Source organism: Archocentrus centrarchus, chromosome 1 (assembly GCF_007364275.1).
Source record: "Archocentrus centrarchus isolate MPI-CPG fArcCen1 chromosome 1, fArcCen1, whole genome shotgun sequence".
Taxonomy (NCBI): domain Eukaryota; kingdom Metazoa; phylum Chordata; class Actinopteri; order Cichliformes; family Cichlidae; genus Archocentrus; species Archocentrus centrarchus.
In genome coordinates, this window is record NC_044346.1 from 37841498 (window position 1) to 37855702 (window position 14205).

The window sequence follows — 14205 nt, forward strand, 5'->3', positions numbered from 1 at the left end:
GCATCCAGTTCACATTGGTTCTAAAAGGACATTGAAGTATACATCGAGCTGCTCTATTTTGGACCATCTGAAAATTTTTTATGTGAGCTGTAGCAGCGGATGACCAAATCTCAGAGCAATAGCCCAGATGTGACAGAACAAGTGTTTTTATCACCTCAACATTAGTGTTCCAAGATAACATATGGGAACATCTTCTAATCATTGAGAGACCTCTGCCCATCCTGCGCACTACTGTGCTAATATGCTTAGACCATGATAGTTCTGCGTCAACTTCAATCCCAAGTAATTTGATCTGCTCAACACGTGTCTTTAACAGTAAGATTCAACTTGGGTTCATTCCGTAGCATATGTTTGGTTCCAAAAACAATACTTTTTGTCTTGCCAACATTTAATAATAATTTGTTATTTATGACCCATTTAAATACACTTTTTCATTCTTCATCTAAAACAATTTCAAGTTCTTGAACCATACTATGTGATGAATAAATAGTTATATCATCAGCATAAATTGCTGTTTTAGCCTTTTTCAACACCAATGGCAAGTCATTTGTAAATATAGAAAACAGGAGTGGTACTAAACAGCTCCCCTATGGTACACCACAGCAAACAGTCATCTGCTCTGAAAGGCTTCCATTAAAAAAGACAGTTTGTCTCCTGTTTTCAAGATAACACTCTTAAACCAAAGTAATGCTGCTGCACTGAACCCATAACACTGTATTTTTCTAAGCTGAATGTTGTGATCAATAAGATCAAAAGCAGAGCTGAGATCTAGCAGTACAGCCCCTGCTAGCCTTTTGTTATCCAATGCCTTCACCCAATCATTTGTCATCTGGGCCATAGCTGTAGCTGTCGAATGACCTGCTCTATATGCATGTTGAAAATCTGTATACAAGTTATTATCTAAAAAATTTTGAATTTGCTCAGAAACAATTGTCTCAGTAATTTTGCTTAGAGCAGGCAAAAGACTAATTGGTCTACAGAGTGGTGCAGATACAATTTTTTGGTAATGGCACAATTTTAGCCAATTTCCAAGCCTGTGGATAAACACCATGCTGAAAACTTAAATTTATAATGTGAGCAACAGGAACTGCAATTATATTTGCAGCCAGTTTCAATAATTTTGAATCAACATTATCTACAGTAATCCCTCACTACTTCTCGGTTCGTTTTTCGTGGACTCGCTGTTTCGCGGGTTTTCAGTCAATATTAGTGTAAAATATTTATTGCAGTATTTTCGCTGTTTCGCGGGTTTTTGCGGTACTCATTCTTCACATGCGTAGTACGTGTTGTTTGGTAATGTATATATTTGGTGTATAAGTGTGTGGGGAGGGTTTATAAAAACTTAAAATAATGTATAACTACTAAAACAATGTGTAAGTATTAAAATAAATATAGCGTCCCTACTTTGCGGATTTTCACTGGTGGTCCTGGAATGTAACACCTGCGATAAGAGAGGGATTACTGTAACACTGGATGGTTTCTCTTTACATTCCAGTAACAATTTTTCTACTTGGCCCACAGTAATATTAGCAATACTAAAATTACATTTTCTTCCTAATAATACTATTTCTTATTATAACTTCTGTAATTATGTTATTAGTTTGTTCCATATCAGCTCTCAGCTTATTATTTTTATCACAAAAGTATTTATTTAAGTGGTCGGCTATATCCATTGGCTTTGTAATAAAGTGATCATCTGATTCAAGAAATGATGGGGTTAATTTAGCATTTCTTCCTAACATATTATTAAGGATACTCCATAATTTCTTGTTGTCCTACTTTTCATTACTAATCAAATTTTTATAATACGCCTTCTTTTTCTTTTTCTTTAGTTTAGTTACGTAATTTTGCAACTTTCTGTATATCTGCCATCTGATTCATGTTGAGAAATAATTGCCACTTTTTTAGCTTCATCTCTCTGCCTCATACAGCCATTAAGCTCAGTATCAATCCACCCAGCTCTTACTGCATCTACTGTCCTCTTTTTAAGTGGGGCATGCGTATCACTTACATGTAAAAATAGCCTATTAAAGGCTTTTACAGCGTCATCTGGATTATTACTCATCAATACTTCATCCCAACAGATATTGCGCACATCCTCAATAAAGCTATATTTACAAAAGTGTCTATATGATCTGTTAACTATTATTTTATGACCACCTTTTGGAACTTTGGTTTTCCTGACCATAGCTATTAAGTTATGATCGCTACAACCTACTGGGATTGATATCGCTTTGGTACAAAAATCACCAGAGTTTTTAAAAAAGTGGTTGATCAAAGATGATGTTTTGGATCCATCACTCCTACAGCACATTCTAGTAGGTTTTGTCACAAGTTGAATCAGGCCACACGCCTCAGTTACTGAATGAAGCTTATTTCTTAAAGGACATTGTAGTGAGTTCCAGTCTACATTTAGGTCTCCCATAATATAAACGTTGTTTTGACTATCACACACATTATCATATCACATATTTTATTCATATAATCTGAAATTGCATTTTGTGGGCGGTAGCAACAGGAGACCAGTAAAGGCTTTAAATGTGGAATATGAATTTGAAGCCATAATCCTTCAATTTCAGATACCATTAAATCCATTCTTATTTTTACTGGTAAATGTTCTTTTACGTAAATAGCAACTCTTCCGCCCTTGCATTCCTGTCATTCCTATATATGCGATACCCTTGAATATATACTGAATGATCATCAAATGTTGAATCCAAATGTGTTTCAGTGATCCCCAAAATGTGTAAATTACCTTCTAATAAAATCTTTGAGATGTCAATCACTTTATTTCTTAAACTACAAAAATTTAGATGTGCTAATTTCAATCCTTTCTTAGGTAGCTTTGCAAATGTCATTTTCTAATTATTACAATTGGTAAAAAATAATAGAGTTTACACCCATTTACACCCCCACCCCCAGAGTCTGTGATCATTATATAACTGGTGCAATAGTTATCTCCTTATAGTCCTGCTGAACAAAAATTATATCTTTCAGTCCATTCTTAAGAGTTTAGTTCATTCCCCTCTTTAAATTTTTTACAACTCTAACAATCATCAGTCACTGATCTCCCATAGTTTTGTTGCGCGTACGGTCATGTGACACACTCATCAGATCAACGTCATTTGTAATCTCGTCACATGACCCGCAGCGCAAAACCCAAACTGTAGGTTTATCACCAAATTTTTAAAAGCTAATGATCAGTTATTAAGACATGGTGAATGAAAATGAGAAACTTTGGGTTAGCTGACTGTTTGCCCACTTCCAATAGTTGGTATGAGCAAGTCGACCCAAACCCACTTTGTCTGGTTGTTGGACTTACTCTGCACTTCCCTGTTTGTCGAGGAATAATTCCAACATCTCAGGATTTTCAAAAAACTCATGCTCATGGCCTTTGGACACTTTGGTAGTAGCCGGATAGAGCAGGAAAACCTGGAAACCAGCCTGCCGAGCCTTCTCCATGACAGGATAGCATGCTTTACACCGGGCTTGTGTTGCCACGCTGTAGTCTGCTGCAAAGCGGATTTCCTTTTTCTTCCATCAGAAGTGGTGAGTCCCTCACTGCTTTCAAATTCCTTGCTCTGTCAGTGTACTGTAGGCACTTGAAAATCATAACCCTCGGTTTTATGGTCGCATTGCTCCTGGGAGGGCCAACACGATGCGCTCCAGAATCCTAGCGTATTTGGCACCCTGGGTGAGCAACCCCGCCTTCAGTGTTGCCAAGTCCGCTTATTATAAGCGACTTTGGGCTTGTTTTTTTTCTAAAGTCGCTTGCAAATCTCGTGAATCGCGGGTTGTGGTTTTTTGGGCTTGTTTTTGAACATGAAAATATGTGTTAAACTGTTATGTAATCAGTGTTCTAGCTAGCGGTTGATAGCCAGGTGCTGCGCCAGGCTGAGATGCCCTCGCACCGGGCTGAGGATTTCACCGCTTCACCTTCGGACCTCTGCTGTCACTGCATTTAGCAAACAGGAGCCCACCCCGCGGACTCCGCCCCAGTTAGATCGCTGCTTTTATAGCTGCTTGCGCCTGTATTATTTCACTCAAATTTGCAATCTACCACAAAGCACGGAAAGTACACAATGTGCACGTTTGAACTCCCTAAGGTCGTGCACGCGCTTGATTTCGTGGGCTACGGAACTCAAAACTGACAACCTGCATGAATGCGAGGAGAAGTAAGAAGAAAAATGTAGATCAGAGGAAAATTTGAGGCATGATTTAACACAAGTGGATCATCGCTGACTCCTCCGTGAATCGCCACCTTATCGTGGTGGAGGGGTTTGTGTGTCCCAGTGATCCCAGGAGCTATGTTGTCCGGGGGCTTGTCCCCCTGGTAGGGTCTCCCATGGCAAACTGGTCCTGGGTGAGGGTCCAGACAAAGAGCGGTTCAGAAGACCCTTATGATCGTAACATCAAGGGAACAGTTTACCCTGCCCGGGATAGGGTTACCGGGGCCCCACCCTGGAGCCAGGCCTGGGGAGGGAGCTCAAGGGAGAGCATCTGGTGGCCTGGCATTAGCCCGTGGTGCTCGGCCGGGCGCAGCCTGAAGAGGTTACGTGGGCCCGCCCTCCTGTAGGCCCACCACCCGCAGGAGGCATTGTAGGGGTCGGGTGCAGTGTGTGTCGGGCGGTGGCCGAGGGCGGAGGCCCTGGCGGACCGATCCCCAGCCATCGAAACTTGGAATTACATGGAATGTCACCTCTCTGGTGGGGAAGGAGCCTGAGCTAGTGCGTGAGGTTGAGAGATACCAGCTAGATATAGTTGGGCTCACCTCACAACGCATGGCCTGGGCTCTGGAACCAGTCTCCTGGAGAAGGGCTGGACTCTGTTCCAGTCTGGAGTTGCCCTCGATGAGAGGCGGCGAACTGGGGTGGGTATTCTTGTATCCCCCCGGCTTGCTGCCTGTACGTCGGAGTTTACACCGGTGGACGAGAGAGAAAGAAGAAAGAAAGAAAGAAAGAGCTTTATTTGTCACATACATATACATGCAGTGAGATTCATTCTCTGCATTTAACCCATCACACACATGGAGTATGTAGTACACACAGCACAGCATGGAGCAGGTGGCAGCCAAGGGGCGCCCGGGGAGCAACCTGGGGGGGTGGGCTTGCTCAGGGACCCACAGTGATGCCAGCCCGAGGGTTTGAACCAGGGTCCTCTCAGTGATGAACCCTCTTCTTCTCCCCTAGGCCACAACAGGGTAGTTTCCCTGCGCCTTCGGGCTGGGGAACGGGTTCTGACTGTTGTTTGCGCTTATGCGCCGAATGACAGTTAAGAGTACCCACACTTTTTGGAGTCGCTGGGCGGGGTGCCGGAGAGTGCTCCATCTGGTGACTCCATAGTCTTGCTGGGAGACTTCAACGCTCACGTGGACAATGACAGTGAGACCTGGAGGGGCGTGATTGGGAGGAACGGCTTGCCCGATCTGAACCCGAATGGTGTTTTGTTGTTGGACTTCTGTGCAAACCACAGTTTGTCCATAACGAACACCATGTTCAAACATAAGGATGTCCATAAGTGCACATGCACTTATGGACATCCTAAGTCGCAGGTCGATGATCGATTTTGTAATCGTATCATCAGATCTGCAGACACTCGGGTGAAGAGAGGAGCTGAGCTGTCAACTGATCACCACCTGGTGGTGAGTTGGATCAGGTGGCGGGGGAAGATGCTGGACAGACCTGGCACACCTAAACGTATTGTGAGGGTGTGCTGGGAATGCCTGGCAGAAGCCCCAATCCGGGAGATCTTCAACTCCCACCTCCGGCAGAACTTCGACAGCATTCCGAGGGATGCTGAGGACATTGAGTCCGAATGGACCATGTTCCGCACCTCCATTGTTGAGGCTGATGCTCAGAGCTTGGCTTCAAGGTGGTTGGTGCCTGTCGTGGTGGTAACCCCCAAACCAGATGGTGGTCACCAGAGGTGAAGGGAGCCATCAAGCTGAAGAAAGAGTCCTATCAGGCTTGGTTAGCCTGTGGGACTCCGGAGGCAGCTGACAGATATTGGTAGGCCAAGCAGAATGCAGCTCGGGCAGTGGCCGAAGCAAAAACTCGAGTGATTAAGATTAAGATTAAGAGATTAAGATTAAGATAGTGTTTATTTGTCACATGCACAGTTATACACAGTACAATGCACAGTGAAATGTATTTTGTACCTGCAACCATATATACACACACATATAAATAAGAAGAATAAAAATTAAAAAAAGTAATTCACACTATACTCTATATACTATACACTATACACACTTTTATAAATTATAATATTTACATTGTGCAATGATAGTCCAGTTAGGGCTCAGAGTTGAGCAGACGGATGGCTTGTGGGTAAAAACTCTTCTTCAACCTTTCAGTCTTAGTCCTCAGGCAGCGGTAACGCCGGCCTGATGGGAGCAGGGAGAAGAGAGAGTGTCCGGGGTGGCTGGGCTGTTTTAGGATCTTCATGGCCCTCAGCTTGCACTGCTTGGTGTAAATGTCCTGCAGGTTGGGGAGGGTGGTTCTGATGGTCCGTTCAGCTAAACGAACCACCCTTTTTAGGGCCATGAAGTCCTGCTTGGTGCAGTTTCCCATCCAGGTGGTGATGCTCCCACGCATGATGCTCTCGATGGTGCAGGTGTAAAAGTTCCTGAGCACCTTGAGTGGGAGCTTGAAGTCTCTCAGCCGCCTGAGGAGGTAGAGACGCTGTCTGGCCTTCTTCACAGTGATGTTTATGTGATGAGTCCAGGACAGGTCGTGTGAGATGGTCACTCCCAGGTATTTGAAAGTGTCCACTCTTTCCACCTCAGCACCACTGATGACAAGTGGATGGTAGTCCCTCTGCTGCTTCCTGCTGAAGTCCACGATCAGTTCCTTCGTTTTGCTGACGTTGAGCAGGAGGTGGTTCTCCTGGCACCAGTTCTCCAGGCGGGAGACCTCTCTCCTGTAGGCTGTCTCCTCATTGTGAGAGATTAGTCCCACAACAGCAGTGTCGTCAGCAAACTTGATGATGACGTTGGACTCTGACGTGGCCTCGCAGTCATGGGTGTACAGTGAGTACAGCAGAGGGCTGAGCACACAGCCTTGGGGGGATCCAGTGTTGAGGGTGAGGGAGGATGAGGTGAGGTGACCCACTCGTACCACCTGTGGTCTGCTGGTCAGGAAGCTGTGAACCCACCTGCACAGGGATGGGCCCAGGCCCAGGTCCAGCAGCTTAGAGACCAGCCTGGAAGGAACTATGGTGTTGAATGCTGAGCTGTAATCTACAAACAGCACTCTCACATAGTTCCCCTTACCAGTGTCTATGTGTGAAAGGGTCTTGTGGAGGAGGAAGGATATGGCGTCATCTGTGGATCTGTCTGGCCGGTATGCAAACTGTAGTGGGTCGAGGGTGGTGGGCAGTGAGGAGGTGATGAATGTCTTGATGAGTCTCTCAAAACACTTCATCACCACAGAGGTGAGCGCTATGGGCCTGAAGTCATTGGGGCTGCTGGGGTGTGGTTTCTTTGGGACAGGGACTATGATGGACTTTTTAAAGCAGGTGGGAATCACACACAGTTTCAGTGAGAGGTTGAATATCAGTGTAAACACAGGTGCCAGCTGGTCAGCGCAGGTCTTAAGGACACGTCCACTAATACCATCTGGTCCAGCCGCTTTCCTGGTGTTTACACGTCTAAACGCCCTCCTCACGTCGCGCTCCGTCACAGTGAGTGTCTCCGCCCCTCCGGCCGGGAGCGCAGCGGGCTGTCGGCTTACCGACTCAAAGCGCGCAAAGAAGATGTTGAGTTCATCAGCCAGAGAAGCGTCGGCACTCACAGGGTGTGTGTGTGGTGCTTTGTAGTCCGTGATGGTGCGTAGTCCCTGCCACAGTCCCCTGGAGTCAGACTGTTGTAGTTGCTGTTCCAGTCTGCGGCCGAAGCGATGTATAGCCTCTTTCACCGCTCTGCGGACGTTGTATGATGCAACCTTGTAGTCCTCCATGTTCCCAGAGGCGAGGCCGGAGTTGTAGGCAACGGTGCGGGACCTCAGGGCGTCGCGGACAGATTTATCCACCCACGGCTTCTGGTTGGGAAAAGTCCTGATGGTCCTCCTAAGTGAAGTGTCATCAACAACTTTCCCAATAAATCCCACAACAGTTTCCGTAAACTCCTCGATGTCTCCGCCCGCGCTGCTGCGAAACATGTCCCAGTCGGTTGAATCCAACGCACCCTGCAGAGCGGCCTCTGTTTGATCAGACCACCGTGTCCCTTCTCTCACAGCAGGGGGTTCCTGCCTGAGCCGTTGTTTGTATTTCGGCATGAGAAGGACAGCGGTGTGGTCAGACTTCCCAAAAGGCGGAAGAGGCTTTGCTTTGTAGCCCTCTTTGAATGGAGAGTAGCAGTGGTCTAGGGTCCTCTCTCCTCTGGTGGGGCAGTCGATGTGTTGAATCAATTCCGGTATCAGCTTTTTCAAGTTTGCACTGTTAAAGTCCCCGGCTACGATGAGAGCCGCATCACGCTGGTTAGCCTGATAGGTGGAAATCGCCTCATGTAGCTCGGATAGTGCAGTGTTTGTGTCCGCCTGAGGTGGAATATAGACGGCGCTGAAGATGACCGAAGTGAACTCGCGGGGCAGGTAGTGGGGGCGGCATTTCAGGGTTAGGAGCTCCAGGTTAGGTGAACATGATTGTTTCAGAGGGACAACATTCCTACTGTCACACCAGTTGTTATTAATCATTAGGCACACACCTCCCCCTCTTGATTTTCCAGACTCACTCGTTCTGTCCGTGCGATGAACACTGAAGAACTCCGACGGCTGTACGGCGTGGTCCGGTATGAGGGGGGTCAGCCATGTCTCCGTGAGACAGATGATGTTGCAGTCCCTTATGTCCCTCTGAAACTGTATCCTGGCCCTGAGTTCGTCCAGCTTGTTATCCAGTGACTGGACATTAGCCAACAGGATGCTCGGCAGTGGCGTTTGGTGCGCTCTGCGCCTCAGCCTCTCTCTTACGCCGGCTCTTTTCCCTCGGGGCCTTGTCCGTGACCTGGGTGCTCCGCGCCGTCCTTTGTTTGAGCTGGCCCACTGGAAACGCAGTATCTCCTGGGGCCAAGTTGAAAAAGGTGTCAGAATACAGCCAGAGTGCTGTATTCTGATATTAAAAAGAGTCTGTCTGTCATACGTGATATGACACAGAGCAGGCGGAATTATAAAGTCCAGAATTAGAGCTAAACCTAATATATACAAACAAAGCATAGGAGCAGGTACGACGGCTGCTGACCTCACCGGCGCCATCTTGAAAAAAAGAGGAGTTCGGTGAGGCTATGGAAAAAGACTTCCGGACAGCATCGATGCGATTCTGGCAAACCGTCAGGCGACTCAGGAAGGGAAAGCAGTGCTCCACTCACACGGTTTATAGTGCGGGTGGGGTGCTGCTGACTTCAACTGAGGCTATATTCGGACGGTGGAAGGAATACTTCGAGGACCTCCTGAATCCCACTGACACGCCTTCTGTAGTGGAAGCAGAGTCTGGGGACAAGGGAGATGACTTGACCATAACTGGGGGTGAGGTCACTGAGGCAGTTAAACAACTCCTTGGTGGCAGGGCCCCTGGGGTGGAAGAGATTCGCCCTGAGTTCCTGAAGGCTCTGGATGTTGTAGGGCTGTCTTGGTTGACATGCCTCTGCAACATCGCGTGGAGATCTGGGGCAGTGCCATTGGATTGGCAGACCGGGGTCGTGGTCCCCATCTTTAAGAAGGGAGACCGGAGTGTGTGCTCCAACTTTCGGGGGATCACACTCCACAGCCTCCCCAGTAAGGTCTATGCCAGGGTGCTGGAAAGGAGGGTCCGTCCGTTAGTCGAACCTCGGATTCAGGAGGAACAATGCGGTTTTCGTCCTGGTCGCGGAACGCTGGACCAGCTCTTTATCCTCTCAAGGATATTCGAGTGTGCGTCGGAGTTTGCCCAACCAGTCTACATGTGCTTTGTGGACTTGGAGAAGGCATTCGACCGTGTCCCTCGGGGTGTCCTTTGGGAGGTCCTGCGGGAGTATGGGGTGTCTGGCCCTTTGTTGCGGGCCATTCAGTCTTTGTACCACCGCAGTGAGAGCTTGGTCCGTATAGCCGGTAATAAGTCGGATTCGTTTCCTGTGGGTGTTGGACTCCGTTAGGGCTGCCCTTTGTCACCGATTCTGTTCATAATTTTTATGGACAGAATTTCTAGGCGTAGCCAGGTGGCGGAAGGCTTCTTCCTTGGTGGCCTCAGAGTCTCATCTCTGCTTTTTGCAGATGATGCGGTTCTGTTGGCTTCATCAGGGGGGGGCCTCCAGCTCACAGTGGAACGGTTCGCAGCCGAGTGTGAAGCGGCTGGCATGAGAATCAGCACCTCTAAGTCTGAGGCCAAGGTCCTCAGCCGGAAAAGGGTGGAGTGCCCTCTCCGGCTCAGGAACGAGTTCTTGCCCCAAGTGGAGGAGTTCAAGTATCTCGGGGTCTTGTTCACGAGTGATGGGAGAAGGGAGTGGGAGATCGACAGACGGATCGGGGCTGCTTCTGCAGTGATGTGGACGCTGCACCGGTCTGTCATGGTGAAGAGGGAGCTTAGTGTAAAAGCGAAGCTCTCGATTTACTGGTCGATCTACGTTCCTACCCTCACCTATGGTCACGAGCTTTGGGTAGTGACCGAAAGAATAAGATCGCGAATACAAGCGGCAGAAATTAGTTTCCTTCGAAGGGTGGCTGGCCTCTCCCTTAGAGATAAGGTGAGGAGTGCGGCAATCCGGGAGGGGCTCAGAGTAGAGCCGCTGCTCCTCCACGTCGAAAGGAGCCAGTTGAGGTGGCCGCCTCTTGGGTGAGGTGTTCCGGGCATGTTCCACCAGGAGGAGGCCCCGTGGTAGACCCAGGGCACGCTGGAGGGATTATATCTCTCGGCTGGCCTAGGAATGCCTTGGGGTCCCTCCGGATGAGCTGGAGGAGGTGGCTGGGGAGAGGGAAACCTGGGCTTCTTTGCTTAGGCTCTTGTCCCCGCGACCCGGAAGAGAATGGAAGAGAATGGATTGATGGACGGATGGATGGATGGATGGATGTTAAAATTGACATCTCACTTTGCAGGTCCTCTTCCATATCCTCACATCATGGCCAGCAGGGAGAACCCAAAAGACACACGTCCACAACCAGGGATATGCAAGCTGCTGCATGGACTTAAGGGGGGATGAGGAGCTTATCTTCTCAATGAGACAGAGGCTTGATCATTTCTATCATGACATCTACATGGATGTCTTCTTAAGTTGTAAACCCTGAGGAATTTAGTTTAATGTTGAAAAGAATTTGATATGCCTTTCGTAAATACATTTTCTCTGAAAATGCAAAATGGACCTAAATTGTGAACTGTGATAATTATCTGTCATCATTTTTTTTCACCATCATTGCTCCATGTACAGTGTTTAATATAATTATTAAATGTTTGCAAGAAACTGCCACAAACCTTGTTTCTTCGTTCCACAATTGAAGCTGCTCCATTGCCAGATGTGTAAAATGTACAAAAATATGCAATTTAAATGTAAAAGATGTACATATGCATATCACTCAAGACAAGCTATTTACAAAACATTTTACAGAATTCTTCACATCAATTCATTCATTAATAGCTATTAAAAAAAGCACAGGATAGATATATAGAGATTTCATTTATAACAGCTGCTCGCAGTAATGAATGTTCATCCAGTGAGAGTTTAAAGGTCAGGGAGGCTCTGAACTGGTTTGTCTCCTTTTAGATGCTGTCACACACTGTCCTCCTCACTTTACCCCAGTCATTCCAGCAAAATCTTGATGGCACCGCTGCTTGTCTAATCCAGGTTCTCCACTGGCTGATGTATTTAGATCCTCTGGGGCAAAGTGCTGACTGAATACATGGATGCTTCCACAAAGGATTTTAAAACTTGGCCCCTGATCGCTCTCCCCCAACAGACACATAGTTCTGCGTCCACTGGAAAATCGTGGGAACTCAAATACAGAGTTTTTTGTTTATTATTGAACAGCAGCGCACACTGCAACATCTTGATGACTGTGCCATGCTTGTTAGGTGGGCTGCTGCTGAGAAAGATGGACACAAGAAGAAAGCAAAAAGAAAACTGAATCACATAACATAGAAATGGTTTGGCATATAGCTTTTAAGTCAGTATTTAAAACACTCTTCTAAACAACAGTGTTGGAAGATGTCAGTGATTTTACATTAATATACAAAGTAAACCTTTTATGGTTGCAGCACTTTATATTTGAGCTATTAAAATTATAGAGCTATGGGGGGGGCGCTAAATGCAGTGACAGCAGAGCTCCGAAAGTGAGTCAGCCTGGCGCAAGGGCGTCTCAGCCCGGCGGTGCGCCTGGCGATCAACTGCTAGCTAGAACATTGATTACATAACAGTTTTTTAACACTCCAGGTACATTTGGCATTTTGCCAAGCTTAATGCAACTCGAAAAAGGTGCGCTAGTTAACGGATTCGACATAAAGACGGGCGAACATTACACAAGCCTAGTTTATGCACTTTACCTGATGCTAGCATGCTATCCAATGCCGCAGCACACAAGATAATATCGACTGTCCTCATAAGTTGTGTAAGACTTTCTTCTTTGAAAAGAGGATGGACACTTTAGCAGCTGTTAAACAGTGTAAATTTGTGAAGATTATTTACCATTCAGTTTCTGTGTTACCTCCTTTCTTTTCTGTTGTTGATGTCCTGTAACTGAAACAAAGCAAGCCCTGCAGTTCTCGGCAAAGTTCGGAGGTGCTATGTCCCTATTGGCGCTAACCAATAGGGACACGTGTTACATCGTTCATCTTTAGGCCCCGCCCCAGAATGTTCACGTTCCGAGAGCTCAAAAAACACTCACCTCAACCAAAAAAAGGGAGCGTCAAAACCAAAAGTTAGAGAATCGTAACCAAAGATTTCTGACGTGCGGAAATAAAAGTTTAGGTTTTGCAAATAAATTTTTTTTTCATGAGAAAAAAATGAGTCATTTAAATAAAAAAATAATTTTAAGACAAAACTTTTGTAATTTGAACAAAAAAAATATTTCATTACAATTCTGAAAGTTTTGACCACAATTTTTTTTTGGATTGAGATTAGTTTTTTGTTTGAATAATACTGAGACAAATTTAATCCCATAGTAGTATAAATGAAATGTGCTTTGTGTTCTATCATTTGTATGCATCTAATTTTATTAGATGCACAGATTCATTCTAGGTTCAGCAACCGAGACAAGAGAATCCCCCGCCTGCCCCTTTCCTTCTGTTAGAACCTGTCTGTCAGACCATGGCAGAAAGGTACATGCACCACACAGCAGGCAGAGGGTGCCCATTACCCCACAAGCGCGGTAGGCGATTGCAATGCGTTGGGGAGAGGGGGGGCGGTAATGCCACCCTGGATGAGAAGCCGCCCTGGGTGGCTTCCCATGTGACCCATATCAGGAACCGCCACTGCTCAGAGTCCATGTATACCAATATTATTTTGTCTGCTCTTATCCTCTAACTCTGCTAACTTTATCTCCATAATTTTCACTGTCTTCAACAAGGCTTTAGATGTGTGTTCCACACAGGCCATGCGCGTCTTTAAGTTTGTGTTAGCTTCTGTGAGCGCCTTTGTTTCTTCTTTGAGTGATGTAAAGTCAGCTTGCAGTAAGTCCAAACATTGCTCCAACTGAACGAATCCTTCCTTTGATGTTGCCTCTGCTCTAGTGAAATATTTCTCGAGCACAGATTCAGATTCGTTTCTGTGGACGCCATGATGTCCCTCTCAGTTGTAGTTTGTGAGGTAACTTTTGATGCGTGTGGCATTTGCGTTGTTTCAGTCCACCCAAAACAGTCAAAATTTGCTATTTTACCATATCATGTATACCTTAGCTAATCCATAGAATAAAAATATATGGACTGACCATTTGAGGAGGCCAGGCAGGAGGAGATGTAAGCACAGCTACTCCCAAGCAGCCATCACCACCTAAGCTGGCATATACCTGTTGTGTTCAACGTATACATATGCCTATGGTGTTCAACGTGAAATCTCAATATTAAATCTTCAGCTGAGGGTGCTGTTTCTTTTTTTTTTTCTTTGTAACTCTTTTTAGGCAACACTGCCATTATGTACAAGAATACAGAGTGTGCGGTCAAACGTGGCACAACTTCATTATTAGTGTGTAAAAGACTGTTCCTGGTTATTGTTTATTCTGCCACAGGCTTATTTTTATCTACTGAAAGACCTCA